Raw genomic sequence first — 11,872 nt, 5'->3', positions numbered from 1 at the left:
GTAATCCAATCACGTTACTTCCCTGTTTCAAAACTTCCTGGCCAAGAGTTCCTAAAGTACATGAGTTTTTTTTTTTATTGCGGCCACTGTCTGCTTGCCCTTCTGACCTGTAATCAAGAATAGTTGGCATGAGATATTGGGTGAGGCCTCTGCAAGCCCTTGGCTGCAGGGGTGCTAGACCAGCCCCACAACTATACACTTGCCTGTGGGTGCCAGGAAGCCACTGATCCTAAAGCTGCCCTCTGGGGTGTTTTATTCTTGCCAGAAGGCCTGGGCAGGAGCTAACTTGGGCTTCCCACCAGCTCCAAAGTGGTTAGTTGTGCTTTGCAGAGCTAAGGAGGGAACTGAACTGGAAGAAGTGACCAATAGACTATAAGAGGGATGCCCTAAGCCTGAGCTTGCTGCCTTAAATAAGCCTAAGGCTGTACATCTATTCCCCAAGGTGCAGGCCCTTCCTCCAAAGCTCTGGGAGTTAGTAGGCAGAGGGAGCAGTGGGCCCTAGTTGAGCCTTTAGGCAGTCCCCCATTCCTTGGAGTCAGTCCCCATGTCTATGATAGGGCCACAACCAGGGTCCAATCTACGATCCATGCTTAGCAAAGGATGCCTGCCAGATGAGGCACTGGGTAGAGTCTCCCTCAGATCAAAGATCACAGGTTAGTGAATGAACACTGGGCCCAGCAGCTGCGGGCAAGCCTCACTCTGCCACTCACCAGCTGAGCAGCTGTAAGTCACATTTAAAACTCCCATTCCTGGGGCTGGAGAGATGGCTCAGCTGTGAAGAGCACTGACTGCTCTTGCAGAGGACTCGGGTTTGATTCCCAGCACTCACCTGGCGGCTAGAACCGTCCTTAACTCCAGTTCCAGGGGAATCCAACGCCCTCTTCTGATGACATTGCACGACACGAGTACACTCACATACATGCAGGGAACACACTCATACACATTAAAAAAAATACTAAATAAAATATATTAAAACTCCCATTCCTGCTTGCATGGTGGGGTAGCAACTACTGCCACCCTGGTTGTAAGGACTGTGTTGTCAATGTGAGGACCCTTAGACTAACCCCTCCATGTGGACGCACTGAGTACGTGCTACTCTGTTCACATTGCTGCAGTTACCGTCACAGCATGGCCTTCTGTCCCTCAAACCAGGGACTATACCATTCATTATTAGAGATTCTTGATATCAGAAACCTCAGGCCAACCTGATTCATCAGCCAGATCTCCCTACAGGGGCTCGGCTCAAAGCATCCCTGGGCTGGTCTTTTCTCCCAGGCATGGAGTCTGGAGGCAGGCCTGAGGTTGCTGAGCTCCTGGAGGTTTGGGGGATCCTCTAATGACTACATGAGAGGGGTACAGAGAGTTAGGGCTCTAGTTGGCACTGGCTCTGCCATTCCTTGCTCTGTGACCTCAGGCAAGGCAGACCTCTTCTCTGAGCCCCACTTTTCTAGATGACTACGGAGGCTATTAAACCTGCCCAGGGCTTCTCAAAGAGCAGTTCATGTGAGTGAGGCAATCTCAGATGTGCCCAGAGAACAGGCCTTCCACAAGTACTTATGCATTTTAATGAGTATTAGAAAAAAGCAATTAGCACATAATAACATGATGAATCAGTGGATGCTGATGCTGAGGGCCAGTAGAAAAGATCAGGGAGTGAGCATACATCAAGAGCAGTATTATGCTGACAGCACAAAGGGTGCTGGGAACGAGTGGCAGACACGGTGGGAGCAGCCTGTACTAATGATGCAGGTTTGAACCAACTGGTATTTGGTCCCTTCAGAGCTGACAACTGTCAGCAACTGGCTCTCTCTCAGTTCTGTCTCCTCATTAAGGAACTAGTAAAAAGGGCCAGCAAAGGGTTTCCCAAGGCTGGGCTGCTGAGGTCCAACCCAAATGGACCTACAGTAGACCCCAGACCTTCCCCCAGCCCAACCAAGCACTGTGGAGTGATGGTTGCCAAGTGTGGACACAGCAAGCTCCAAATCCCAGTGTGGGGTCTTCCTACTGAAAATTTGGAATAGTGACATCCCATTGGATACTGTAAGAAGAAAATGTGCCTTGTGCACATGTGCATGTGCATATGAGTGTGTATATGTGTGAGTGCGTGCTTGCACTCACATGCATGTGCAACATGCCTAGGTTGTAATAAGCCCCCAGTAGGTGTAGTGGCCATCTGTTATTCTTAGCACATATCTATGAGGTGGGAAGTAAGATCCCCCCATTGCTGCTGGGAGGGGTCTCTGCTGGCTTCTCAGCCCCTGCCCTGGCTCCTACCTGCAGAGAAGCAGCATCAAATTAAACCGGGGTGAAGGAGAAGATGCTGCTGCTGCTGGAATACAGGTCCCCCAGCTTCTAGCTAAGCCTCCTCTCTGGATTAGCTGCTCTTCTCAGCCAGATTTGGGCTACCTGCACATCCACAGGTTAACTCCCTCCCTCTTTGAGTCTCACTTTCCTCCATGCCCTAAGGACAGCAGCCTGGGTCACTCCATAGGCCCTGCTGCTCTGACCTGCCACTCCAGGAGGGTCCAGCGATCACCAAACAGCCCCTACCCCAAACAGGTATCAGAAAAGCGTCTCTAGAGTCATCTCCATTAAGCGAAGTATCCCCCCACCCCACCCCCAGAGACCATATGTGTTCCTGGGTCTCTCCCTCTACACACAGTTCTCTTCCTAAGACCCAACCACTGGGCCGTACATGGTTCCCCTTTGCCCCTCAGCTGGGCTGTGCCCGAGGACCCAGCAGGGCTCTCCCTAGGCTCCAGCCCAGAGCTACCAGTCTTTTGCCCAAGCTTGGGGCAACCAATCACAGCAGGCCAGGAGTGGCCTCTCTCCTCCTCAGGAGCCCCCTCTTCTCCCCCCTCCCCTTCTGGGTGTGTCGCATGCACACATCACGTTTGAAGCTTAATCAGGTAAAGCATACCCGGCTCCCGGTGCTGTGGCAGGGGAGCTGGGCCAGAGGCCGCAGAGGCAAACAGGCAGCTTGGAGTTCCTGAAGTACCCCAGGAGTCCCAGGAGCCACTGACCAGGAACAGCAGTGCAAGAGGATCGAACCCCAGGCAAGTAACTGGTAACCATGTGATGGTAGCTGAGATGCATTCTGTCCTGAAATAAGATCTGAGGAGGAAGGCTGCTCTTTGCTTAGGACTTATTCATCCCCCCCCCCACACAGCTTGCCTACCCAAGGGAGCCAGGCCACCTGCTGGTGGGGTTGCAGCACCCACCTCTGAGGGGACAAGATAGGATTAGCTGTGCTGCCAGGCACATAGCTCCAGCCAGTGTTTGTTCATGAACTTGCCCCTAGAGAGCCCACTGGGTTTGGCCCAATGCCTGGCAGTGTCCAGAGATTACATCATGGGATTTCTGTATAGAGATCAGTTGAGAGAGACTTTCTTGGAAAGGAGCTAAAATGTGAAGCATGTGGGCAGAGGAGAGCCTTGAACCTGGGTCTGAGCTTGAGAGTGGGACCCACAAAATGCAGGTCAGCAGGTAAAGACAAGGCCTACATAGCAGACTTTGTGAGCTCAGATCCCAGCTCCATCATTTAGCAGCTGTGTAACCTCAGGCCATTTGCTTAATCTGCTCTCTTCCAGCAAACTGGGTTAGTAGTTTCTGCTATTGTGAGAATAAAGTGAATGTTTAGATTAGTACCCAGCATAGGGAAAATATTGCATAAATATTTTTTTTCTGCTTCTAATTTTGCTGCTTATAAGACATATAATCTCCTTGAAGTTCACTTCAGGCTCTCAGGCCCTCAGTTTCCCTATCTGTGAAATGGAGTAAAAAGTTACTTGGAAGAGAATTTGAAGAGTTAAATAAGTTGCAAGCACATGGTAGATGTCCAATAAGTAGCGTCCTCTGTGATACGGGCCAATAGCGTGCCCTGTTAGCACACTAGGCTTCCTCCCATTCAACACCTGCTCCTCTATCCTGCTGTTGGAGGCAGAGGTTGCACGGGTGAGTTTTATCTTTTCAGGAGCCTGAACCTCTGCGTGGCTGCTCTACTGCAGACATTAGGCACAGATATGGCTCGCAAGAGTGCCTGCTTTGCCATAGCCATATTCAGATCAGTAGCACATCATCAGGAAGGACACAAGCCTCACCATTGTCCCTTCATCTTAGGCTACACCTGGGTACCTCCAATATGGAAGGCATGGTGCTGGCCCTGCAGGATGCAGAGGTGCATAAGGCAGGATCCTACCTTCCTCAGGGAGAACAAGATGCAAAAATGTGCAGCAAGGTAAATGGCCAGGCAAGAGGCCCCCACAAGAGTGCCCCAAATGGACTGTGACTAATGAGGGATCAAGAGGCAAAGGCTTTGGAAAAGAGAACAGAGACAGGAGAGGGCAGAGAAGATTCCACGGACAAAGAAAGACCCAAACAGGTCACGGGGGAGAAGGAGGAAGGGTAAATGGGTGGCCCTTGAATGTAGCTTCCTGTGGACACAGGCTTATGGAGGCTGATGGAGGGAAGAGAGCAGGGTGGGCAACCCAGTGGAGCTGAGGGCTGAAAGGGGCTGTGGTGAGGGGAAGGTGAGGGAGGGTGACAGCAGTCCACTAAGACTCCTGTGCCAAGCAAGGGGGTGGGAGCGTGGGGGTTATCAGCTGTCTGTCTGGGGGCACCATGACCAAAGCAGTGCTTTAGGAAGATGAATCTGGGGCATCAGAGCCACCCCCATCAGTAGCAGCTGCTGTTTACTGAGCACTCAGCAGCCAGGCAGCCCTCAGAGCCCTGGTCCCCCTGGACCTTATCAGCAAGTGCTGGGGCTGGCCTGATCCTACAGAAGAGGACATAGAAGAGACTTGCTCAAGCTCTTGGAGTGGGGAAGTGCCAAAGTTAGGATCCTAAACCCCATTTAGTTAACTCCAGAATTCCTGGTCCTAAATCAAGCTGGGGAGAGATAAGAGGAAAAAAATACAGATCAGAGAATCCAGTGGCTGCCTGGGTAAGTGAGGAGTGGTAAGCACCTCGCCCACTTTGAGAGGGACAGAGTAGACAGTGGAGAAACCAGGACAGCATTCTAACAGGACCTCAGGTCCCGAGTTTCCAAGCCTCATCTTCCTCCTGTGGAGGGCACTGAAGACACCATAGTAGCACCCGAGATGATGCTCAACCATGTTTGCTAGTGAACTTCTAGAAGGTCCTTGGTTTCAGGTGCTGCCACCTCTTAAGCTCTGGAGCACTGAGTCACTTTCCATCTATAAGTTCTCTGAATCTGATATTTGTCCTGGGAAACCTCAGACCTTTATTCTGTGACTCCCAAATGTTGTCCCTGGTGAAATACCTGCAATGGAGTCCCTTGTGGAAAGGGGAGTGGGAATCCCTTTGTCCTCTATTCCTCGAGTTGGTAATGAAACAGGGCCCAGGGTGTTGCTCTCTGTGTGAGGTCAGCACTAGGATCCAGGGCAGGACTCTTGGGTCCTGGTGGTGGTGGGCAGCTCTCCCAGGGAACGTCTGCTCCCAGCCCCGCAGTCTCTCAGCTTTCCGACTGGCTGCTCCATATCAGGGGATGCTCCTAGAATTTCTGGGGTCAGAAGAGATTTCTTCAGCACTGCCTGGTTCACCTTGATCATCACAGTATCCACAGAATGGATTATCCTCTGCTTGGCCTTCTTTGTGATGAGCATGATTAATCCAGAAGCCCTTGTGAGCACCCCCTAACACACACACCCCACAATACTCACGCATTCACTCCCCCTGACACACCGTGGGCAGGGATCACAGCAACACAGTAGGCATCAGGATGACAGTAGGTGTCTCCTCAACCTGGAGATTAGGTCAGATCCTAGACACTTGGTCAAACTTTGGGCCCTTCCACCCCACTTCCAATCTTTAGTACCCTGACACCTACCCTTTTGAGCTTGCTGGATTCTTTGGAAGGGAATTCCCTCTGACAGGCAAAAGAAGGGGCACTTTTGTCTAGGATAAGGGTTGGCTTTGGAACAAGAATCCAGACATCCTGGCTCCTAAGCTGTAGCCTCTTCCTCCCTGTTTTGGGTGCAGTGGGCAGCAGAGGGCAGGGTGGATTGGGGGAGTATCATGTATGGAATGTACTTTCTTCTGAATCTCAAACTTGCTCACTCTCCTGGGGTCAGAAAAACATCCCTTAATCAACTTGTCCCAATGCATACACCAGATCTCCTTGATTCCCAGTCAGCATTAATCAGTTATGTGACCTTAGGAGAGTCACTTCCCCTCTGTATATCTGCTTTCCTGCCTTATAAGACAGTACTTGCCCTGTAGTGAAGATTAATGGTGTGTGTGTGCACACATGCGTGCATTTCATTTACAATAGAGACTGACATGGAAGATCCTGGGCTCTACGAGTTTGTTCTCTGGTCTGGGCACACTCCAAATTCCAAGCTGTTGATGATTCCTGAACTCACTATTTCTGTGGGTGAGTCTATCAGGTCCCCTCATGATAAATGCAAGATCAAAATTTCCCCCAATTTTTAAGTTCACTGCAGGCCTGAAAGGACAGTTGAGAAATGGTCCTAATACACAAAGAGAGAATGATGCCTGATGGTGGCTGCTCATGATGGGTGACCATCACAAAAGTTAATGATCATTATCATCCTTAGAATTAGCTGAAACTTCACAGTTCACAAAATGGCTTAGCTAACTGGCTCACTGGGTCATCGATCCCTGGGTACATCAGGCACACAGTACTGTCCACATGTCCCAGAAGTCAGGAGCACAGCTGGGGAGCAGGTATATGGCACTTTCCTTTCCACCATTCCCTCCTTGACTCCTTTTGCTTTTACCACTTGGGTGGGATTGTTCTTTCCATCTCATACAGTGAGTTGTGTTTACCCAGGAGCCCATCTGCCCTCAAATGAATCTCAGCCCTACTGGACCAGCCATGTGATCTTGTGCAAGTGGTTTAACTACTGTCTCCTCTCTGCATCTGTGAGCTAAGTGTATTATCACTTCTGACTTCACGGGGTTGGGATAGGAGTCCTCTAACACACTTAGCATACTGTCTGGTACATAGGCAAGTGCTAGGTATACTAGGCATGGCTACTACCTACCATGTGTTCCTGCCCTCCTCTGGAAAGCAAGGACAGCAGTCCAGGTTATTCTCACCTGCACCCAGACCACAAAGGGCTCCTAAAAAGAGCTCAGGGAACATTTGGGGGATGGGCTGCCAGACATGGGTGAATGCATGTGTCTTGGAGCCAGCTGAACTCCTTTACCTTTTCATTCAGATACTAGAGGAAGAAACCAGGCCTTAATGTACAGAACTTTTGCTGAGTATGGCTGTCAGGACAGATGCTATTATGAGAAGCCATTTGATGTGGCATCAGGGTGCTGGCCAGCTGCAATGTCAGGAGTGGGTTCTACCACCTTGGGCTTTCAGAGTCACAATTAGGGGTCCTAGAGCTCTTAGGAGCTTTTCCCTGGGACATCTGCCTTACTGACCAGAGCTCAATGGCTCAGTTACTTAGAGGGTGCCATATGGCTCAAGTATGTTACCCTCATCTCTACAGTAACCTTGGAGACAGGTAGCTTTACTCCCATTTTACCTCCAGGAAACTGAGGCTTGTAGAAATCAGTGTCAGGTCTAAGGCTGCTTACCCAGAGATGGGAGTCTCCAGTTGGACACTGCCCAGCCTGACACTCTTTAGGTTGCTTCTCCCATGGGGCCTCCTGGGTGACAGGACTCAGACTTTCATCCCCCATCCTGGGGTTTTGAGGACATAGAAGCCTGATATTCTTCCTGGGGAGTGGGGTGGTACCTCTCAGATTGTCTTCCTGTAACTCTCTAACAGCACAAATGTGGAAGGATTCAGAGGGACCAGGACCCTTACCCACTTCTGGCCCACAGAGATCCTGTAGTCATCAAAACCTAGAGACCCTTGTCCAAATAAGAAGGCTCTCATATGTCAAAACAGCTAGGCCCTGGTAAATTGCAACCAAGCTGTGTGAGCAGCTCTTCCAGCCTCAGTTTCCACTTCTATAAACAATGATGTCAGCTCCTTTTGGGTGTGAGGATCACTGAGCTAAGGAAGCAGCAAGCACCCAAGGACACCTCTATGATGCTTTGTTCTCAGTGACAACTAGCTGCAGACAGGTGGCCGGGGAGAAGTCAGGGATCCCCAACCTGGGGCAGGAGGGATGGTGTCCTAGTCTGTTTCTCCATCGTTGTGACAAAACACTCTGACCAATACCAACCTGGGGAGGAAAGGGTTTATTTTATCTTACATCTCCTGGGTTACAGTTTATCAGGAAGCCCAAGGTAGGAACTCAGGGCAGGAACCTGGAGGCAGGAGCTGGAGCACAGGCCATGGAAGATCACTGCTTACTGGCTTGCTCCCCTGGCCTCTGCTCAGCCTGCTTTCTTATGCAACACAGGCCCACCTGCCCAGGGGGTGATGCTACCCATAGTGGGCTGGGCCCTCCAACATCACTCAACAATCAAGAAGATGCCCCACAGACATGGCCACAGGCCAGTTCAATGGAAGCAATTCCCCAATTGAGGCTCCCTCAACCCAGGTGTGTCAAGTTGACACTAAAGCTGTCCAGCACAGATGGCACAGAGGAAGCGTGAGGGCTGAACGTGATGTGGCAGAGGTCTTACAGAGGACCTGCCTCATTCAGTACAGACCAAGGGCAAAAGGGGTTGAAGACAGGCTGCAGTATCCTGTCTACTCAGAGGACAAAGAATCATTTTCCAACCTGCCAAGCATGTGTGAGCTCATAGTCATGGGGCTTGCCTGCCCTCCTCAGCTTGGTCTCACAACACAGTCACCATACTCCATAAAAAATATTCCAGAATGGCTGCTTGTGCTAATGTGTATTTGGGGGCACGGAGACAGATCCCCAAGGGGAATTGTGACATTTCTTTTTCTTTTTCCTTTTAAAATTCATATTCTGGCCAGGCGTGGTGGCACACGCCTTTAATCCCAGCACTCGGGAGGCAGAGGCAGGAGGATCTCTGTGAGTTCAAGGCCAGCCTGGTCTACATAGTAAGTTCCAGGAAAGCTGGGACTACAGGGAGACCCTGTCTCAAAAAGACAAAAAAATTCATATTCTGGAAATTTTAGGCAGGATTTTCCAACATGTGTTTATTCTATTTGATATCTGCAGGCTTAAATTTTCTTCAAGTGTTAGTAGTTTATTTGGAATTTCTGGGTTAAACATAAGCAGGTTTCTTTACTGCAGTGCTTCCCAGGGCCCAATGAATCTCCAAGGAGGGGAATACAGGCTGTGTTTCTCAAACTATTTGACCATAGAGCCCTTTGAGGGAAAGGCCTCCATGACCATCTGACCTAAAAATGGGAAAGGTAATGCTGAAAGCCAGAACTTCTACCATGAAGTCTTTGTTCTGGTTTGGGGCAGCAGAAATGGAGGAGCGGCTCCATAAGTGGTCTCACTGGTGCTAAGAAGCATCCTTATGGGCTGATCACTGGCCAGGAATCTCTCAGAGCTGTAGAAGCTTGTGTTCCTCAAAGCCTCTTCTGGAGCCCTGTTGGACTGGCCAGCTTCTGACCTCAGATCTCTAACTCTGGTTTCAGCTCTAGTCAGACTGAGAAAAGCTAAGCAGGTGGAATTTTAATGTCTACTCTTTAGCCAGTCCAGCCTATTCAAAGTTCACATTCGCCTTTGTTGATTGAAAAATTGAACCCCTCTTGGCGATTCCCACCAGTGTTAATCAATGTGCATTTACTGAGCCTGACCTGGTGTCTCAAAGAAGAAATGTAAGATAGGAACTCTTATGTTTATAGTTTACAGGCTAGATAGTTTTGTAGGGAAGGAGCTCAGGCTGACAGTTAGCTGCCAAGAATATAAAGATGGGGAAAGGAGGTTGGGGGGCCCAGTGAATACTGGACACCAGGGAGGGAGCTATGACCATATCAGCAGGCCAGTTATAATAACCCTCTTCAGCATCCATGTTGGAATGGAGGGTGGGTATGCACAATGAGAGCCGTTGGCAGCCTGTGATAAGAAGGGGCTGCTGGTGGGACAACACAGCATGCCAGACATTGGGAAGGAGACCCGGGACACACCACAGACAGTTCCCCTTTTCTGCTACAAGTTTGATTGAAGATTACAATGTTCTTTGCACAACATCTGGTGATATCTTCTACAAATAGCTGTACAGGGCACAAAGGCGCACATACTATGGACATAAAAGGAACAGCATGGTGTAGCCAGCTTCATGGAGAAAACTTTGAGGAAGAACATCAGGTACCTCCTACCAAGTAGATCTATCCCCAGGACTGAGCTGCTTCTGTCCCAGAGAGGAACAAGAGAGCCCTTTCAAAAATGAACAACAGTGTCTCAGTCAACAGTCTGTGGCTCCTGAGTCAACAGTCTGTGACTCCTGAGGCAATCCATGGGTTAATGGATTAATGGGTTAATGGGTTGGATGCTTTCAACAGTGGCCACAGGATAATTGCAGGGAAGCCTACTATGCACTATTTCAGAACCCCTTTATTGAGTAAAGTGTCTAATACTAACATGATGTGCTATTTTATTCCAAGCAAATAAAATATATGTAATATACATATATATTTAATGAAAGTTTGTGATATGGGATGCTTAACAAGCTGAAGAAGAAAATTAGTAGAGTTGAAAGAAATCCATGTAGCTTTCTTAGTGGTTCTCCCTTACCCTGAATATTCCAAGAGACCTAGGACTCTCAGTCCCCAAGTGAAGCTGTAAGAGGGAGTTAGAATTTCCCCACCCAGAAGTCAGGACCTGAATTTCATTATCTGCCACTTGCGTTTCTTCTCATCACCACAATGTGGCGCTGTTGATAGCTACTTCTACCCAGTGTAATGAATTGAGTTTACAGGCAGGTTCTCAAAGCTGACAGATCCTGCAAGTTGGGAAAGCACCCTCTGCTCCCAAGGGAGTTTCTTACCACACGCCCAGGGAAAGGTCATAGCACTTAACTCATTTTCCCAGGTTTCCATGGCCCTCATCTGCCAAGACATCTTCCCATAGGTGACCAAAATGACCTGCAGTACCCCTCTCAGCAGAGTCCAAATATTAGCACCACAATTTTAATCTGCAGCAGGAAATCCCTCCAGCAGGAACTTAATTGAATCAAGCTTTTTTTTTTAAAACAATTTAATGGCTTTAATACAGTCACAGAGTTGTGCAAAAATCACCACAATCAGTTTTAGAATATTTTGGTCCCTGACACAGAAAACCATGCATTACTTAGAAGCGTATTTCTCATTTCCTCCAAACTCCCTTCTGCTTCTTCCTACAAGTTTAGGGAATGTAAGAATATTCCATTTCCTCTACATCCTCACTAACTTTTACTCTTTTGATCGTAACTGTTCTAATTTGTGTGACACTCTCACCCTGTCTTAGCTACTTCTCTCGCTCTGATAAAATACCCTGATGAAAACAACTTAAGGAAGAAAGGATTTATTTTGGCTCACTGTCCCAGCTGGGGAAAGTTACAGTAGCAGGAGCTTGAGGAAGCTGATCACATTGTATCCACAGCCAGGAAGCAGAGAGAGGAATGCATGCTGGTGCTTAGCCCGCTTTCTCCTTTTTATACAGCCTAGGATCCCCTGTCCAGGGAATGGGACCTGCCCACAATTAAGATGGGTTTTCCCACATCAGTTAAGGTAATCATGATAATCCCCCATAGGCATGCCAAGAGGTGCACCTCCAGGGTGATTCTAGGTTCTGTCAAGATGACAACACTAACCATCACACACTATAACCTTCGTTTACATTTCCCTGGTTGCTAATAGACAGCTTTAAAAAAAATTATTTATTTAATAGCCACATACTTAGAAGAAGCATTTCATTACAACAGCATTGACACACTCAATAACAATTTCCAGAGCTAAGATGCATCTCTTTCAAAATTGGCTGCAAATTTTTAGCTTTACAGTTGAATTAATAC

This window comes from Nannospalax galili, unplaced genomic scaffold (genome assembly GCF_000622305.1).
Source record: "Nannospalax galili isolate Female #2095 unplaced genomic scaffold, S.galili_v1.0 scaffold113, whole genome shotgun sequence".
NCBI classification, from domain to species: domain Eukaryota; kingdom Metazoa; phylum Chordata; class Mammalia; order Rodentia; family Spalacidae; genus Nannospalax; species Nannospalax galili.
This window is presented reverse-complemented; position numbering follows the sequence as displayed.